Source organism: Benincasa hispida, chromosome 8 (genome assembly GCF_027475165.1).
Source record: "Benincasa hispida cultivar pf3 chromosome 8, pf3_genome.v1.1, whole genome shotgun sequence".
In the NCBI taxonomy this organism is placed as follows: Eukaryota; Viridiplantae; Streptophyta; class Magnoliopsida; order Cucurbitales; family Cucurbitaceae; genus Benincasa; species Benincasa hispida.
Genome location: NC_143485.1, coordinates 54,732,341 through 54,753,544, shown reverse-complemented (window position 1 = coordinate 54,753,544; position 21,204 = coordinate 54,732,341). Strand labels below are relative to the sequence as shown.

Genomic DNA, 21,204 nt, shown 5'->3' with positions numbered 1-21,204 from the left:
TTTCGAACTTAGTTCATTTTGGTTATTAAACTCCGTTCAGTTTTATCTATATGCTTTCAAAATTCTATTTTAGTTCAAGTATACATACTTCTACATTTCTAATAACCGAAGATTTTGGTAATTTCGTTTTTATTTTATCTCATGATTGCCTATTTAAAAAAATAAAAATAAAAAGTTAGACTTTTCCTTCACTAAAGTTCTTAAAGTATAACATATATAGATCAAAATAATCATCTTTTAAAAGTACATAAATTGAAATTGATATTTTAAAAGTATATGAATTAAAAGAAATAAAAGTTGATATTATAGAAATGATTTAAATATTTTGAATATATAACTAAAATGAACCAAAACCAAATTTTTTAAAACTTAAAAAGTTGTTTGAGACGCTGAATTGAGATATGATGTCTAGAGTTCATATGTTTGTGAAGTTCATACTGGGATTGGTGTCCTAAATCTCTTGTAATCTCGTAGTTTGTAAACTTTGTATAAACATTTGTTGTTAATAGAATAAGTGTTATTTTATAAGCATATACTCAATCCAATAAACTAAGATCTAAGGTTATTTCATGTAATTTAAACAAATATGTAGAGACATATAAGTAGATCTTATTTAAATAATAACCTAAACGGTCTGTAGTACATTGATAAGGTTGGGTACCTTATCCTGGTGACACTACGAATTCGACTCGATTTGTAAGTGTTACAAGTGTTGTAAAGTGCTACAAATGATCTGATCCTAACCATTCAAGTGGAGACATGTGAGCAGGGGTATCCTATTTAAAGAGTTTGTATAAGATCGGACTATGAAATGATTAGTCTCTTTATATAACGCCGTTAATAATAGAGACTTACATTTCACTAGGATGACCATAGGTGACACGACCTGAATCCTGAGTGAGTTGTGAACTCCTGCTCATGAAGGCAGTCCTTTGATTTGTATGAATGAGTGTGGCCAGATTGCCAACTCAACAAGCCTACCATTTTGGGGATTCGTCTGACTGGGGAGCTGGGAAAACAGCTACACAAGACAGAACTCACTCCTTCCCCGAAGCATGGACAAGTAAATAAATTGTTGAATGGATTATTTTGACAAAGAACTTATGAGCGGAAGCGGATCGTCCAAATCTCATTTCGATTGAATTCATACATTTATAGTAAACAAGACAGATTATGCATAAGTCATAAATTATAGCATGCTTTTAAATAAACAGGAGTGTATAGATTATACCTTTGAAAAACTCTTCTTCAAGTAAATCCCTCAAACTAACTCGTTCACAAACGCGTCGAACAAGTTATGGTCACTCCAAACGAACAACAGCAAACAGCAATGCAATCTCGAACCAAAAAAGAACACTACCACTTGGTGACCTTGGTATTCTCAGTGTAAGAATCCAGGAATAGTAGGCTCTGGCTAATTTTGGTTAAAGGGGAGTTTTGAGTTGAAGGAGGAAGACGATTGAGGAAGGCAAAGCTATCGCATTGTAAAAACTTCAATCATTTAGTTTAAGTGTCTATCGCATAGACTCTTAAGGTTGATCGTATAAATACTCAATCGTGTAACTTATCTCTTGGAATAATAAAATCATATTTCGTTATCCCAAATTGCCATAAAATTAATTAACTTCCCACTAAGGGTGGTTAGAGAGAAGAGGGTTTAATTATCAAATAATTAATAATTATAAATAAAATATGATAACCAACTTATCATATTATATTGGTTATCATATTTTATTTATAACCTATTGTTTTAATATTACATCATATACAATATACAAACCATAGTTCTTTTTCTCTATTTTATGGTATTTAATATAAATCATATTTATATTAAATTTAACAACTATGAATCTTATTCATAGAAAATATATTTTAATCATATTCAAATATTTATTCCTCTAATTAACTATAATGTATCATATACATTATATCAATTATATCATATATATAAATGAAATAATTTAATTATATTATATATGATTAAATTCCCTCTTATTAATTTGAACATTTCAAATTAACCTCAAAACTAATTCTTAAATCCCTTAAGCTACCAAGAGGACTTTATGGAACTGTAGCTTGAAGCTCCAACGGTACATGAATAATTGATTAAACTCTTTAATCACATTATCCACCATCCTTAACTGTTGGGCACTCCACTAAAGACCGACAGCTACACTCTTCGTACTACAGATATATTTTTGTATCCATTGGATAAAACCAATCAACAGTACGATGATCCTTCACAAATTGCTCGTAAGTACAGCTGAGCCAAATTATTGTTTTGCCCCTATAGTTACATCTAACTCCTTAAGCACCATTGATCCCTCTAATGAACAATAGATCATAGTCCCACTATGACTAAACCACTTGGGCCAGGATAGGGTATGACGCCACATTGTTCAAGACTCGAAATCAACCCTTAGGGGAGCAATTTATTTACTTACCCCTACTTCGGGGAAGGAGTGAATCCCTTCTTGTGTAGCTGAGTTCCCAACCCCCCAATCAGACGCATCTCCAAAATGGTAGGCTTGTTGAATCGGCAATCTGGCCACTCTTACCCATGCAAATCAAATGACCACCCTCGTAGGCAGGAGTTCACAACTCACTCAAGATTAAGGTCATGTTACCTATGGTCATCCTAGTGAAATGAAAATCTCTATTATGAACGCTGTTATATAATATTAAGCATTTCATGATCTGGTCTTATACAAACTCCTTTGTATATAATATCTCCGCTTGTATGTCTAATACATGAATGATCATGATCAAATCATTTGTAGCACTTTACAACATTTGTAATACCTACAAAGCGGGTCATGCTCGTAGTGTCGTCAGGATAAGGTACCCAACCTTATTCATATACTACAGACCATTTAGGTTATCACTTAAACATGATCCACCTGTATGTCTCTACATACATGTTTAAGTTACAATGATAACTTTGGATGTTAGTTTATTGGTTTGTGGTTAATGCAATTAAAATATCATATATTTCATAGATAAAGTGAATAAAACATAAAATATTATTAATTACTGAAATATTTGTTCATACAAGGTTTACAAACTATAGGCCCTACGAGATATAAGGCATCAACCCCAACAATTGCTTCCTTACGGGCTGGTTTTGGGGCTTGAACATAGTGGTCACACCCTCTCTTGGCCCGAAAGGGACTTGATCATAGTTGAACTATGACTTATTGTTCATTAAAGGGATCAGTGGTAGTTAAGGAGTTAGATGTAACTATATGGGCAAAACAGTAATTTTGGTCCAGCTGTACTTACGAGCAATTTGTGAAGGGTCATCGCACTGTTGATTAGTTATATCCAATGGACACAGAAATTTATCTGTAGTGTGAAGAGTGCAGTTGTCAGTCTTTAATGAAATGATCGGCAGTTAACAGATGTTGGATAATTTAATTAAAGAGTTTAATTAATTATCCGAGTACTATTAGAGCTTTAATCTACAGGTCCATAAGGTCCCCTCTGTAGCTCAACAGGGATTTAAATTGAGAATTATTTTTGGATTAATTTGAAATGTTCAAATTAACTGAGTGAATTAATATATATGGTATAATTAATTAAATTAATTATATATGTGATATAATTAATATAATGTATTTGATACATTATAATATAAGGTAATATGAGAGAAATTTAAATATGATTCAAATTCCATAAATAAGTTGAGAGGAATTAAATATTTGAATATGATTCAAATATTAATTATATAAATGAGGTTCATATAAGTGAATTTAATATAAATGTGGTTTATATTAAATGTTATGTATTGTTCTGAGAAAATACATCTATAGGCCATATTATATTTGATATGTGTTATATGGGATATAACATATAGTTTATATACATATAATAAGGTTGTTATTATATGTATAATTATTATTAATTTAATTTCATTAAATTAATGTTAATTAATTAAAGGGAGAGAGTTACAACTTCCTCCCCATTTTCTCCCAGTCAATTACGTGGATTGTGTGAAAGAAGAAGATGGGGTTGATTCATCTTCTTCCAAAAAAAAAAAAAAACTCTCTGAGAGAAAGAGTTCTCTCGGGGGGAAATTTATAGAGAAGAAAAATTATTCTCCTCCCTTACTTCCTTTCCATCTCTTTCTCTCTTTCAAAACCCTAAGGCAGGGCCCACAACTCCTGTCATTCTCAATCCCTAAAGAGAATACAGGAGGCTCCGATTGGTGATATTCCGTTTGGAGAAGGAGATCCATTTATGACTTGTTCGAGAGATTCTTGAAGAAAGTGTTCTTCAAAGGTGAGGTTTTTTAAACCCTAAGTTTTCCTTTAGTATTACATGCTATAATTTATGTAAATGCATATCTTGTTATTGTTTAACTGTCAAACTTATATTCAATGAAAATTAGAAATTATGACGACCTTACTTCCGCTCACGGATCTCTCCAGTTAGAGTTCCTTCAATTCATATATTTGTGGAGTTCATATGTCTATATTGGGGTGTAGAGTTATTTGGTCTGAGTTTATTTGTTCGTGTTTAAGGGTAGAGTTGAGTTCATATGTCTGAGGTATTCAGTGCAGTTTTTGAACTCTAAATAATCTACCTTTATGATGACCATTTTTGTTTTGTCACTTTTTCATTCAATAATTCTACTCATCTTTGTGTTAAAAAAATATGGATTTTAATTTTTGTTCTTTCAATTTTTAGAGTTTTTCTTTCTTTATTTCTTTATTTGTTCTTTTTTTTTTTTTTAAAGTAATCAACAACAATTAATCTACTACGTTTCTTGCAAAAATATAGTTAAATAAAATGGAAAACCAAAGAGAAATCAGAACTTTTTATTCCTAATTTTTCTCCATAAATTTCGTCATCATCTTCTTCTTTTTCTTCTTCTTCCTATTGTTGCTCTACATTTTTACTTTGTCATGATTTTTTTAATTGAACCTCCCCCATCATATTAGCAGCCAACAAAATGCCACCACATTTTGTCAATAATTTCACTTTCGATTCCTCAAAATTTGAAGGATCATTAGAGAACAAATCTCCATTTTTCACTATTTCTTACCAAAAAGTGTTGTATGTTTTATGATTTTTTTTTTCTGTTATGTGTTACATACTATTCAATTATATACATATTTTTCCAAATATTATTAACACTTATTTAATATGTGAATTCAATTAAATAACAACATATTTTTACAAATTTCTACGTATAAATATTGCACTTATTGTAGACAAAATACTATCATTTATATAATTAGCAACCCTACAACATAATCTCACAATCATTCGTCTTATAATAGTCGAAAGTGGTTGTCGAAATTGATTATCAAAGATGATTTTAGCTGAAGTTTATAGTTAGAGGTGGTTGTTGGAGCCTGAAATTGGTCACTTGAAGGTGGTATTAGAGTTGGTAGTCGGAGTTTGTCGTCGAAAGTGGTTTTCGAGGCCCAAGTTGGTCACACAAAGGTGGTTGTTGAAGTTCATCATCGAATATGATTTTCGCTGGAGTTTGTAGTCGGAAGTGGTTGTTGGAGCCAGGTGGTATTGGAATTGGTTACCGGAGTTTTTATTGTTGAAGTTGGTTGTTGAAGCTCAAAGTTGGTCATTGAAGTTGCTCGCTCGAAGGTGATTTTCATCGAAGTTTGTAGTTAAGGTATCCTATACAAAGAGTTTGTATAAGACCGAACCACGTAATATTTAATCTCTCTTTGTAAATATGTTACTTGATGAGACTAATATTTTATAGGATGATCATGTACGACTCGATCATCAAGTAAATATGTTACTTGATGAGATTAATATATTACTTGATGAGACTATCATTTTGGGGACTTGAATAAATGTGGAGCTGTAAACAAAATTTCACAAGATGAAATTCACTCCTTCCACATAGGGTAAGTAGATGAATAGTTCAAGTGTTGGTTTCGGGTCTTGAACAATGGGCCCCACCCTCTCACTGACCCGAGAGGGACTTAGTTTATATTGGACCATAAACAAAAAGTTCATTAGAGGAATCAATGGTTCTTAAGGAAAAAAGGTAATTTCGCGGTAAAACGGACATTTGAACCAGCTGTAATTATGAACAACTCGTGAAGGATCGACTTGCTTATGTTGATTATATCCATGGACATATATTCTATAGTGCATAAGAGCTCAACTATGGGTCTAGAGTGGTTTGCCCTAGAGTTAATGAACGAAGGTTAATGTGAGTAAAGAGTTTAATTAATTAATCTTGGATCATTGGAGCTTATAATCTATGGGTCCACAAAGTCTCCTTGTTAGCTCACCACGGACCAACAAGGATCAAATATGTGGAAAGAAAATTTGAAATGCAAATTTATGACGAAAAATATTAATTATATTAGATACAACTAATTACATGATTTATTATAAATTTTATTTGAATAAGATTCAAATTATAATTTTATAATATGAAAAATTAATTTATTTGAATATGATTCAAATAATTAATTATTTATTTGAATGGGATCCATATAAATAAATAAATTATTTAATTTGAATAAGATTGAAATTAAATAGATGATGGGAGAATTAATTTATTTGAATATGATTCAAATAATTAATTAATTAATTTGAATAAAATTCAAATGAAAGTGAATTTGCATAAGATAAATATTTAAATATTTTAAACCTTAGATATTATTGAATATTCAATTTAAAATATATGCAGAGGGATGCTTCTAATAGGATTGGGAGTGGCCATACTTACTTCTACACACTACACTTTCTACTCTCTACAATATAATCTCTATAGTCTTTCTGTAGAGATTCATCTTCCAAGAAATTTCTCCTAATATTTAGATAAGGGTTCTTTAAAAATTATTTTTCTCTATTTCCTCTCATCCACCACAAGAAATAACAGATATGGTAGCTAACAAAAAAAAACTATAAAAGACTTTTTATAGCCTTTTTCGAAGGTCCTCAAAACACTTATTAAATTTCTGGGACTTTTTATAGTGTTTTTGTAAAACTATACTAGGCGCTATAATAGTGTAAGGAGTTATAGCTTATACATGTTGCTATAAAAATATTTTATAGTACTTTTTTGGAAAGCTATAATTTGTTTATGTAGTCAAGAAGATGTACTATCCTAACTTATAATTACATTTTTTTAGGGAACTTATGGTATATTAGCCTTTTGATAGCATTTCTTTTTCGCTGTATTAATTTTGTTTTAACATTTACTCATTGCAATAAAAAGTAATACTTTTTTCTCAATGATATTTCTTTTTCATATAATTTACCTTGGTGCTATAAATAAATTCATTTTATTATTTAAATACCATTTAAATTAATAAGATCTTATTAAGTCAAATACTCATTTTTAGCTAAATCCACACATGAAATATGCAATAACACATCAAGTATAATAACTTTCATTCATAACTGAAATTTTATAATCTTTTTACAATTCAAAATATAACATTAAACAATTTCTTAGAATAAAAAAAGTTATACAAATGATATACAAGATAAAATATTCACTAAATGTAATCCATCAACATTTATAAAATTACAAAATACAAATTTCACCAAATATAGTATCTTTCTTAAAGGGTGAGGCACCAAAAAATCTCAGAAGATATCTACAACCATGAAGCTGAAAACAAAACTTGGTCGCATGAAATATGCAACTCTCAAAACCTTGAAGCAAATACAGGGATTAAATAAAAGTATAAACAAGCCAATAAAATCAATGTGTTCAATATCAATGAATAAAGTAAAAACTAATTAAAAAAGAGGCCAAATTTTGTATGGAATTTCATGTATAGCTAAACCATGAAAACAACATATTCATCCATGACATTAGGAAATAGTTGAGTAGAAAATGATTCACACTTGTGGTTGCGGAAAAATATATAAGATTTCCATTCTGTATATCTTGAGGATCTAAATAATTAAAACATTTAGTGTGCAATTAGGAAATTGTGGAGTATTTGGTAAAAGAACAGCATGGCAGATAGACAAACAATTTGCAAAGTTCTAAAGAGTCAAGCCCTCTTTGCTACATCTATTGATGGGTTGTAGCATCTAGTTCCAAGCTTATTAAACCTGAACAAAATATTAATAATATGAAAACTATGGAGTCAATAAGTGGTCAATAGACATAACAAAAAGAATGTCAACCAAGGAAAATAGTCATTAAAATTCAGTTGCCTATCTTTAAGCCCTTAGATGTGATCATAAGGAAATTAAGGCAACTGGCTGGGAATATTGATCTTGCAGCAAAATTTGACTGGTGAATCACTTTTGGAGTAGTCACATATTAAGTTATCTTCCACAATGTGCCATGTTTCAACAAGAAATCATAGTGTAGCTTCTTGGTAATTGATTGAACGACCATGAAGTCTGGTCTGTCCATAAATTAGTTACAATCATCTCCAGTCATTCACATTAGATTCAGATAAAGCAATGCCAATATTGTCATTGATCCTCATAAAATAAAGATATGATATACTTTCCTTAAACCTCTAATGGATTTGTTGCGAAATCGACAATTAAAGAACACAAAAAGGAACGTAGAGATAGAGAAGATCGACACACAGATATACGTGATTCGCTAACAGTGTGTTAGTTACGTCCACAAGCAGAGGGAGAACAATATTATTTGAGAGAATGTTTTCAGAAATTACATCAAAACGACACCTCTATGGTTAGAGAGTTTATATAGCGCACTACTCTAAACCCTAAGGTCATAATCATAAATAACTGCAAATAAATAAATATGTTAAATATAAAATCTGAATAGGTTTCGGGGCACCCATCAAATAAATTCAAGGCATTTCAACAGGATTATTGAGAAATTGAATGTCACGAGTATGAGAACCATAACATGCTTTTATTTTGGTATGTCATGTACTTCTACAAACATTAAAAGAAGAAACTTTATAAGTAAACTCTAAACAACTAACAATTTACCTAACACTTGTATGTCAAACTAGTTTTGTTGTATACCTAAGCTCTTAAATTTCAAAACCATGCAAGTAAATTTGTAGCCGTTATAAATAAAAAACAATCACTTACCTCGCTCTTTCAAAATTAAGACCCATTCATTTACCATGTTGAAATACAGAAAGTTGCTCAAATCAAAAGAAAAAAGAATGATCAAATCAAGAATCTAAATACCATGACAGACAATTTATGTAAGTAGACATAGAAACCTAGTTAACAAGACAATGTGCATATGGTAAAAAAAAAAAAAAAAAAAAACCTTCCAACTCAAAGAATCAATGCCTCATCACCCTACACATTTAATAATGAAAACTAAAGCATGTGCAATGATAGAAGAGGAAGAATCAATAACAAAAAAAGAAACTGATCTGAACGTAGTCATCGATGTCGCCAAGTAAATCCATGGGTAAATTCGAAGAATCCAAATCAATAAACAGTAGCAGATGAATAAAATAAAATTAAAAAGAAGTCCCAAAAAAGACTATCATGTATTAGAATGCTACCAAATTATAAACACAAAAGATTACGATATTATTGTAACACATGTATTGCAAGACATCATAGAGGTGCAACAACTTTTTCCCAACAAATAAAGCACAAAAGAAAGATGCTCAGAGGAAATGCCATTGTAACTAAATCTCAAGAAGAAACAAAGGAACATCACAAAGGACCAAAAGAAACTCATTATTATAGGGTTAGAAGTTAGAACACCAACACCAATAAAGAAGGGGACTAACTCAACAAGAATTATCGGTTCATATTGTAATAGAATATTCAAGAGAGAGAGGTTCATACCAACTATAACTATTTGAAAACAGTAAGAAGTTTTTAATACTATAGCCTTATTCTTTTAGTTATCCTTAATTTACAAATTACTAATTAATTATAACAGATATCCACATGCATTTGAATGCCATAGATTCCTCAAACAACAATGAAGGATGGAAAGTAGAAGAATTAGACGTGTTCATAGGTTGGGTTGGGTTGGGTTAAAAGACTTTTTAGACTCAACCTAATTGTTCGGGTTATAAATTTTTTTCAACCCAAATAACCCTTATTAAAAAATGAACCTAACCTAACCCAACCATGAAATATTTGGGTTGGGTTGGGTTGGTTCGGGTTAATCGGGTCATTTGTTTAAAATTTTGTTCTAAAAAGAAACACAATGTAAATATATAAAAAACTTATTTAATTATTTTCATATATTGAATTAAGATTAACAACTCAATTTCAATTTAAATAGTGAAACTTTTCTTTCTAAAGTGCAAAGAAACTACTTTTAAGAGTTGTTAAAGAATAAATTATTAAAATTAAATAAAAGCAAAATCAATATATGTATAAATAATTATGTTATAAGTAATAAAAAACATATTTTAAAGGTAATAATAAATTCGGGTTGGTTTGAGTTATATTAGATGAACCCTTATACTAACCCAACCTATAAAATTTTCATTTATTTGAACCCAATTCAACCCAAACCGTGCGGGTTAGGTTGGGTTCATCGGTGTTTTTGGGTCATCGAGTTTTTTGAACACCACTAAGAAGAATAACGATGTGTGAACACATGAAATTCTTTTCATTTAACCCCAAATATTTCCAAGCTCGACAAATTGTTCATTCAATTGGCTTTTTTATAATTTATATTTTTGTCAACCTTTTGAATCTTCTAGTAGTTGTAGAATATCCTTAAACTCCCCTTCAGACCTTTGGCAGTAGAAAGTCTATAAATTGATATAGTAGCCAGTATGCTAAAGCTAATTTATGTTCTTCAAACAACAAGAAAGATGGTTCAACAACTTGAATAATGAAAAAAAGTCATGGAAACTATAGCATTTTGATTGCATATTTAATCTAAATTAAACTAAAATTTACAATGGCCCACAAAAAATTGGCTCATCAAAACAATGTTAACAAAGATCAGACTGTGAAAATATTTAGTGAGACAAAATCTCCTAGACACAATAATAGTACCAAATTCAAGCAATGAGTTCCAATATTTATGGTTGCAGTAAAGTTCTATGTACATATAAAAGGCCAAAGCTTGACCTAACTTGTTTCATCCTTACTTGTTTCTCCTTCTTGCATAGATTCCTACCGAACCATCATCCCTATATAAAGTTATCAACCTATTGCATCTCCTACTGAACATGGTCCATCATTCCTATCCTATGTAAGAAAAATAACAATAAAAGCAAGAGGGACAACCACCAATAATACATAAAACGTTGTTAACTACAAATTCCAAAATTAAAGCAGAATGAGATGTCATCTAAAAGAAAATAGATATCATTTTTTATTTATGAGTCCATTGGAACAAATATTTTGGGGAAAAAACACATGGTGGGTATTTTTTTAAAAAAATAATATTATTTTAATAATTATTAATAAAAATAGGGTTGGATGAATAATATTGACAAAAATAGATTTTGTTTAATCGTGTACCCGATACACGATTACGTTTAAATCGTGTACCCGGTACACGAGTCCCTGTGATCTGGCACGCGCAGACTGTCAATGTGGCAGTCATGTAATGTTGACCGAGGTAATTGTGGACCGGGTCCATGATTACTCTAAATCGTGTACTGGGTACACGCCCTTAAACGGCCGCAGCCCCTTCTTCTTCCTCCATCCGAGAGCTTTTTCTCTTTTCTTCCTCCCCATTATCGTCGATCGCCAAATCCACCGTCGTCCGCCGTCTTCACGATTACCTTTTTCTCCTCTCTTGTTGCTGTCGCCGTGAGCTGATCTACCACCCGCTGTCTCCAATCTTTGTCATCATCCACCTTAGGTAAAGCTTTTTCTTTAATTTTTTTCAAATATGTAATTGTTCATAAAAATGAGGATCAAGTTCGAAAATGAAGATTGCTTCATATATATATCATTTTGTTTGCATTTAGGCTGAATGTATAGTTTATGGATCCATGATTTAAATTTATAATCTTTAAATATATGTTGAATTTAGAAATTGGATTTTGTTAGGCTGATTTTGTTGGACTATTTTTTTTGGATAATTTTGTAGATGATATACTATTTTGTTTTTATTTGAGCTGATTTAAATATGGGCTGATTTTGTTGGGCTATTTTTGGGTTGATTTAAGAAAATATTTGTTGGGCATGTAATTGTATCTTTTATGTACTTATATTTTTTTATGTAATTGTAATTTTTATGTAATTTTAATTTTTATATAATTGTACTTTTTATGTAATGAATTTATTTTATCTAATTCATTTTTAGGAAATAGATTTTGTTATGTGATGGATTTTGTTATGTAATATAATTTGAACTTCTTAGGTAATGGAGTCTGGTTCTTCTAATCCTGTACAACTATATCAACAAAATACACATCCTTCACAATCGATATGGGATAGTTCTTCTACCGTAGTTTTGAGCTGTCGGAGAAGGGAGGCATCTGCACAACATACTATCCCATTTGATCAACATATTATTCCCTACGTTGAACAGGCAAGTTTTCTGGGGTTGTACAGATCGGATTTATCCAACTTGATTGGCACCTCATTCCTGCTTTAGTTGAGCGTTGGAGACCAGAAACCCACACATTTCACCTGCCTTGTAGGGAATGAACCATTGACAGGTTCATTACAATATGATTGGAAGAATGTTTGTGACAAGCTTTTAGGCGTTCTACCAGATGATCTGAAAGACTCAAGATTAAGTATCCCGTGGTTAGCGTCCTAGTTTCCAAAATTACCTCCCAATGCCGACAACATCAGCGTACGTAGGTATACACGAGCATACATTATGCAGTTATTGGAGGATTTTTGTTCGTTGACAAGTCTAACACTCTAGTACATCTCATGTTTCTCCTGCTACTGTCTGATTTCGAGTATACTGATACGTACTTGTGGGGTGGTGCCTGTCTTGCATGGCTTTATAGAGAACTTTGTCGGGCTACCAATGCACAAGCATTGGAAATAGCGGAGCCATTGATACTACTACAGGTATGGGTCGCTGATACTACTAAAGGTATGGGCTTATGATAGATTTCCAATTATAGTACCACAATTCCAGTTACAGGCCTCAGGTCATCGTCCACTTAGTGTCAGGTATTATTTGATTTATATATTTATTTTGTTATTATTTTATGTAAGAATATAAATTAATTTTATTTTTTATAATTTTAAATAGAGTGGTGTATTAGCTGTCTTCTGAACAGTCAGCAAATATGTTGCTAGTATATCGAAAAATATTTGAAAGACTGATGCACAATCAGGTAACAAATGTATATATAAATGAATATTAAAACATTTTGGATGTATAATTATCTTTTTTTTTTTTTTGTCAGATTAATTGGACACCATACACACAAGATATTTGGTCATCATTACCTGATTACTGTCGTGATGGTGAAGATATCTGGTTGACCGTTGCCTTTTATATGCTTCCATATAATAGAGTGGCATCATGCATATCGTGTGTTGAGACAGTACGATCTGCGACAAACGATTCCTCCGTTGTGCTATACACTCTCAACACTACACCAGATTGATTTGAGAGGTCAGCACGACCAAGATTGGCGTTGAATTCACGCGGAATATATATCATACATGGACGACACGATCGTTGTGCATAGGGAGAAATAACAAATGGGCCAGCTGTATCAGATGACTACTTTTCCTGGTACGATTTAATTATGAGGCGATTTATCATACCTGATGACGCCTACTATTACTACATAAGAGATTTAAAATCATAAATTTTCCAAATATATGATATGAATATTGTTTAATATTTATTTTTTTGATCATACAGAATAATTTTATCGGAGATGTACAACAATATTCAGTACAACACAATTTACCAAAATTGGGTTTAATGTGTCACCAAACATTGATCAACATAAAAAGTATTATTCAACAAACAAGATGACTCAATGTTGTCGACACTAATCGAAGACGTATTCATCGTAGATGACAACGAAAACAGAGTGAAGCTAATTTAGAGGCACACGAAAACAATCCCATGTGGGGTAAGGGCCAGAGGGGTCGTCTTTAAATTTCATGTAAACTTCTATTTTCAAATTAAAGAACTAATTGTAAATTTTCTTTAGTATCATGACATTTGTTTTTTAATATGAGTGAATAATAATTATGTTTTCATAGTAGATTAAATATATAATTATGTTTAATAATGAAGGAACTTGTGGACCCGATCCACAAGTCTTAATATTGTTGTACATCTCTAATTTAAAAAATAATTAGTCAATCCATTTTTTAAAAAAGGAAAAAAAATCGTGGACCTGGTCCACGAGTCTCTCTTCAACCAGTCCACCAATTGAGTCGACGTGGTGTTGGCTGGATTAAATGCGGTACACGATTTCGCTCCATACCAAAACTACTATATTTTTTTCAATACTTTCCATTCCTACTTTTTTTAAAAAAAATTTCTTTGTATCCCATTTTTGTCAATAATTTGAAAATCCACCATATTTTTTAACTTAATCCTTGTTTTTAAGTTCAGAGGTATATTTGTGATTCTATAAAAAAAAATTCTCAATTACATTGAAAAATTCACGAGCAATTTTCTAGACAAATACAAGATCTCAACTCCAATATCACAAAATTTCAATAGCAATAAACAAAAGATCAAAGACCAGACATTGAAATTTCAGAATGTGATTGCAAATTCTCATTGAAATTTCAGTCTTAAAAAACCAAACAATTACAAAAAAAATGATGGAAAAAACATTGCAAATTAAAAATACATACTTCAAGTCACAAACTCATAACAATGAAGGAACTAAACAACCATTGTCTAAAATGACAATCTAAGAGGTAGAAGCTAAAAAAAATATCATGATCAATGAAAACCAAAAGAAACATTGACGAAAAAAGAAAACGGGCTTATCAAAGGCCATAAGTGTGATAAAAAAAAAAAAAATTAACCCTCTAGAGATGACAACAAAAAGCAAATCCAAAATTCGATTGAAAGCAGAGTAAAAGATCCAACAAAAGCATATCAAAAGAGGATCAAACCTTAGGAAGTGAAGAAGAGGAAAGAAAAAAAGGAAAAGGGAAGAGTTAGCCATGTGAAGGAATCGACGAACTACTTTGCCTTTCCATACCCAATCTCTCTCAAATGCAAAGGTGAGATGGTGATAGCAAAAATAGACTGAAAACCTAGAGAGAAGATAGAAGCAAGAGAAGGAGAAAAAAGACTCTGGTTTAAAGAGAAGAAGCAAAGGGAGAAGAGTAATGTTAGAAAAGAGATGAGTGACATTTGAACGAGGGTTTTTCCGCCTTTTTTTCCAAAACTTTTCCACCCTTTTTTCCATTATTTTTTATAGCTGATTGAAAAAAAAAACTATCTTCGAAAGCTATTGAAAGTAGTATTTCTTGTAGTGATCTTTCGAGAGCGGTTCCAACAAGTTGGATCCTTGCTAGAGTCAAAACAAGGAAGACCTCGTAGAAAAGAAAGATTTCAAGGAGAAGGCTACCGATTCGAGTAGAAGATTTTGTTGCAATTGTTGATTGGCAAAGGTATGGTGTTTAACCTTCTCTTTATTTTTGTATTTTTAATTCTTTCAATAAATTAAAGGATGTGATCACACGCTTCCGCTAGCATTTAATTCTCTTCACGAAGTTGATCATTGGAGTTGCTCATTCGAAGGTGACTTTTGTCAGAGTTGGTAGTCGAAGGTGGGTCGGAGCCCACAAAGGTGGTTGTCAAAGTTGGTCATCAAAGTTTGTTATCAGAGCCCAAAATTGGTTGTCGAAGTTGATTGCATGTGGTCGTCGGAGTTGGGTCATTGGAGTTGTCATAGGAGGTGGTTGCCAAAGCTTGAAATTGGTCGTTGGAGTTGTCATCGTACGTAGTTGTTGGAGCCCAAAATTGGTTCCCAGAGTATAGCGGTGATAGTCACCAATAATGACCAATGGGTGGAGTGATTAAAATCATTGGAAGAAATTAGAGTTGGGGAAACATTGAGTTGGTATTTTATACTTAACTCAACTCAAGTTGGTGAGCCAAACACCCTTAAATAATTGATCCACTAGATATCTTCCAATGATAATGGTAAGTCAAATATATATATATATATATATTGAATTCAATAAATAATAACTTCTTTTTTTAGCAAATAATGACTTAATACTAAAAAAACCGAAGCTATTAATTCAAGGAGCAGATTTTAAAAAAAATCAATAACTAAAATTTGGGTGAGTTTTGATATGGATCACGAGAATTTTATTCAATTACGTCATGTTATTAATTAATGAGTGAATAAATGCATGTCCTTGTAAAGTAAAAGGAATAATAATGATGCATTTTCTAAGGTCGCCAGCCTGTAAAATAAAGGATGGTGCCACGTGTCAGATTAGGTACTCTTGATAATTGATGTCAATCCGATATGTAAAGGAAGCTTGTTAGATGGGGCCCCACTTTTAGAGGCAGTGGTGAGTGGTTATCTCAATGTTAAGTAGTCAAAGTCAAATATACCCCTCTCCCTTTCCCTTTTCACACTCCAAATTTCAAAAGATGCTTTATTTCTACCCTTTTCACACCCACCTTCTCCTTTGTTTACTTAACTTTTCCACTTGTTCTTTTTTCCCTTCTTATTTTTAAATATTATATATATATATATATATATATTGGTATTATTCTTCAAAATTATCCATGGCCAAGAGACTTTTTTCGTAGTAAAGTTTTACGATAAAGAATTGACTTACTTCTTCTAAATTCATGACGATCTTTTCTCATTTCTAATAGTAGGAGATGATGATTTTTAATGCCATCCTTTATTCGATCTCAAGATCTATTTGAGTCTCGAGTATGTTATTTTAGTCTCAGATCTTGTGATTTGTGCACTTCGAGCTCAAATATTGATGAACTTAGTCCAAGTTTTTTTTAATCTAAATCTACTGCATAACAATTTTGGTATTTATTAATAGACTTTTATATGAACTAGTAATCACTCACATGTGGTGCATTTTTGTTTAATATGTTTTGAGAGTTTTATTACAATCTTCACAATATTTTTAGGTTAATAACTCTCAAGTTTTAAGTTAACATGCAAACTTAAAATAATAAATAATTATAAGCTTAACAATTAACAACAAAGAAAAAAAAAGTTAGATGCCTTTTTATGTAGAGTATAGATCTTTCAATGAATTATGAAAAGTGGAGTAGGGAAGAATAGATTCTAATATATGATTTAATTAATTTATTTATGCAACATTAAATTAAGATATTACTTCTTATAATAGTGTTGGAAAGAGAGTGTGCCTAGAGATGTCAATTTGGCAATTAGATATCTAAATACTTATTTTAATAAGAATTTTGTAGAATAAGTCTCAACAAGAAGTCAATTAATTAGATAAGTATACAAGATATAACATGTGAGAAACATTTTATGCAAGCCTCCATCTTATTCCTCATTCTTAGAAAATAGCTTCCTTTTTTGTTCTCATCCCTTGTGCATTTTTGTTTTAATAGCTTTAATAAGTATAAAAATTTTAATAAAATATTACCAAATGACGACTTTAATAAATATGAATTTACGTAACTTATTTATGGAAAGTAAATTTAACTATTTTATTTTTACAAATACAATTCAAATGAAAATTTTGATAATTTGAGCTTACCAAGTAAGCCCTTTTTGGATTATTAGTTGAATTTTCAAGTATGCTTATATTTTTTAATTAATATATACTAACCTTGATTTTATATAGAGTGACACGTTATTTTAATATTTATTGATACACTTTTATAAAAATGTAGATGAAAAGAATGCTTGTTTAACTGTTTGAGCATAACTCAATTAGACAATGAGCATTAAATAAATAAATCTAAATGTTATAGGTCTACATTTTCATTTTGAACTGAAAATAAGGAGGGGGAAGATCAATGGAAAATATAACAGATAAACATATACTATAATATACTATTTAATTATTCTATTTCTATAATGGAAATTTAGAATGCAATTTGATGGTAAAATCCGAACATGACTCACACAACCTTCATGTGCCTTCGACAATGAATTTATAACCTCAGATAAGAAAGACGACCTGCAAATAAAAAAAGAAAATACCAGTGTGATATCTGCTACATAATCTCTTATGCTTAAATCAATATTTAGCAAAGGGTTAAATCAAGCTAGAGATGGAGGAGAAAAACTTCCCTTTGGATATGCCTATGACTCCTAATTTATAGGGTGTTGGATTTGGATCTCAAACCTAAAAAAGATTAGGAAAAGTAAAGAGATTTAGGGAAAGTTGATTTGGGCCGGCCAAGAGGAATTGAACCTCTTCCTCGAGCGGGGGGGTAGGTTGGGTCATTTGGCCCAACCATCCTCGCCCTCGGAGTTCAAAGCCGAGGTGGGCAAGTTGAGCCTTTTGGTCCATGATGTCTATCCTTTCTTCCTCTCTCAACCCGTTGACTCGTTTTTTACGTCCTTCACGTCTTTTCGAGCTCGAGATTCTTGGTCTGAAAATGATTCATAAAAAATACATCTAAAATGTTACTATTTGAATGCCTTGAATTTTTTGTTGGCGCTTCGAACAACCAAGTACCGGAGTTCGGGGGAAATGCCCTCGAAACCTATTTAGAATTTGTATTTAGCATATTTATTTATTTGTAGTCATTTACGATTATGACCCTAGGGTTTAGAGTAGTGCGCTATATAAACTCTCTAACCCTAGAGGTGCCGTTTGATGTAATTTTCTGAAAACATTCTCCCTAATAATACTGTTCTCCCTCTGCCTGTGGACGTAGCTAACACATCGTTAGTGAACCATGTATATTTGTGTGTCGATCTTTTCTATCTCTATATTCCTTTTTGTGTTCTTTAATTCTCGATTTCATAACAAACTGGTATCAGATCCTTGTTAGGGTTTCTTCGAAATTCCACATTTGTTCGACAATTGAAAATGTATGGCGTGAATGTAAAGATCGATAAATTTACCGAGAGGAACAATTTTTGTTTATGGCAGACTCTTGAGGAGAAGGCTCATTCGACGATCATGCTATGTTTGGCTGATGACATCACCATCGAGGTCGCAGATGAAGAAACTACCACTCGTCTTTGGTTGAAGTTGGAAAGTCTTTACATGACGAAATCTTTAACTAAGAAGTTGTTTCTGAAGAAACGTTTGTATCATCTATGTATGCAGGACGGTACGTCTCTACGAGACCATCTTGATCAATTAAATAAAATTTTATTAGATCTGCACAACGTAGAGGTTAAGGTTGATGATGAGGATGCTGCCCTAATTTTGTTGACATCTTTGCCCCTGTCGTATGAGACTTTTGTTGACTCGTATATTGGAGGGGAAAAAAATTCTGACCTTAGAAGATACAAAGTCCACGTTGCTTATGAGAGAGGACCGTCAGAATGCAGGAAGTTCAGTTACAGAAAGTCAGGCATCTGGGTTAGCTGCTATAAGAAGCAAGGGACATAGGAATTCTGGTAAGCAAAAGTCGAACCAGAATAAAAAGTCTTTGAAGTCAAAGGGTTCTAGGTCAGATGATATTTGTCACTACTGTAAAGAAAATGGGCATTGGAAAACTGAATGTCCTAAGATAAAAAGGAATTAGGAAAAGAAGAAAAAGAGTGACAAAACGGAAGCATTTGCCTCTGTTGCACAAGTTGAGATTGATCCTAAAGAAGTTGAGATCGAATCTGAAGGAGATTTAGCTTTAGTTATGAATGAACATTCACATTTTGATGATGTGTGGGTTCTTGATTCTGGGGCATCTTATCATATGTACTCAAATAGAGAGTGATTCTCAACCTATCAGCAAATAGATGGAGGAAATGTTAGCATGGCTAATGATGCTGTGTGTAAGATAGTTGGAATCGACTCAGTCAAGATACGAACACATAATGGTGCCTTCTACACTTTAAAAGAGGTAAGGCATGTTCCACTAATGAAGAAGAGTTTGATATCCTTTAGTGTACTCGATAGCAAGGGTTACAATTTTAAAGGTAAAGGTGGAAGGGTTCTGAGGTAGTTTTGAAAGGCATAAAGCGTGGAACACTGTATTTTCTATTAGGTTCCACGATAACAGGTTATGCTATTGTTGCAACGTCGGTCGTTCACAAGGATGATATGACTAAGTTATAGCATATGAGACTTGGTCATATGAGTGAAAAATGGATGCAAATTCTGTCAAAAAGGGATCTTCTTTGTGGGCACAAGGTGCAAGATTTTAAATTCTGTGAACATTGTGTATTTAGGAAGCTTCATCGCAGCAAGTTTCCAAGAGGTGTTCATCGTACAAAAAAGACACTTGATTATATTCATTTAGACTGTTGGGGACCTTCCAAAGTTGAATATATTGGAGGCAGTAGGTATTTTTTGTCTATAATTGATGATTACTCAAGAATGACTTGGGTTTTTATGATGAAACATAAAAGTGAAGCCTTCAAGAATTTCAAGCAGTGGAAGATATTGATTGAAAATCAAACTGGGAAGAAGATCAAAAGGCTACGAACTGATAATGGTCTGAAATTCTGTGGATCTGAATTTAATGAGTTCTATAAAGCTAAGGGGATTGTTCGCCATCACACTGTTAGGATACTCCACAGCAAAATGGGGTGGCAGAACGTATGAATCAGATGTTGTTGGAGAGAGCAAGATGCATGCTCTCTAATGCAAGGTTGACTAGAAGGTTTTGGGCAGAAGCAATAAATACATCATGTTATCTGATCAATCGTGGACCTCACACAGCTATTAATTGTAGAACACCTTACGAGGTGTGGTCTGGTAAGCCTGCAGATTATTCTTTATTAAAAGTTTTTGGTTGTACTGTCTACTATCATGTTAATGAGGGTAAATTAGAACCGATAGCTAAAAAGGGTATATTTGTAGGTTTTGAGGATGAAGTTAAGGGATATAGAGTCTGGTCACCTTCTGAGAATAGAGTCATACTTAGTAGGATTGTGATATTTAATGAAAATTCCATGTTTAACTCAACCATAAAGCCTTTTGTGATGTCTACTGATGTGAGAGAAAGTAGTAGTGTTGATAAACAGGTGGAGATGCAATTCACTTCAGATGTGAATGAATTACAACATCAAGCTGGAAAAGATCAACACGTTACTACAAAAACTGATATGCAACCAGAAATTAATGTGCCTAAAACGTCAGAAGTTGTTTTACCTGAGAATTCTAGATCACGAGTAGAACAACCGAGTATAGCTCGTGATAGATCTAGAAAAGTTGGCATAGGACCTCCTGTGAGGTATGGTTTTGAAGATATGGTTACTTTTGCGTTGCAGTTTG

General features: G+C 32.1%; 2 long non-coding RNA genes across 2 annotated transcripts; one reads left to right on the top strand and one right to left on the bottom strand.

Moving 5' to 3' along the window:
• Positions 1-11,225: 11,225 nt before the first annotated feature.
• Positions 11,226-13,440, bottom strand: LOC150034685 (uncharacterized). The gene is made up of 2 exons (XR_016531175.1): positions 13,306-13,440; positions 11,226-11,741 (listed from the first exon to the last, which is right to left on the bottom strand). It is a non-coding gene; the product is annotated as an uncharacterized LOC150034685 (long non-coding RNA).
• Positions 13,441-14,925: 1,485 nt separating this feature from the next.
• LOC150034684 (uncharacterized) lies at positions 14,926-16,058 on the top strand. Its single transcript, XR_016531176.1, has 3 exons — positions 14,926-15,063; positions 15,319-15,456; positions 15,587-16,058. It is a non-coding gene; the product is annotated as an uncharacterized LOC150034684 (long non-coding RNA).
• The last annotated feature ends 5,146 nt before the right edge of the window (positions 16,059-21,204 follow it).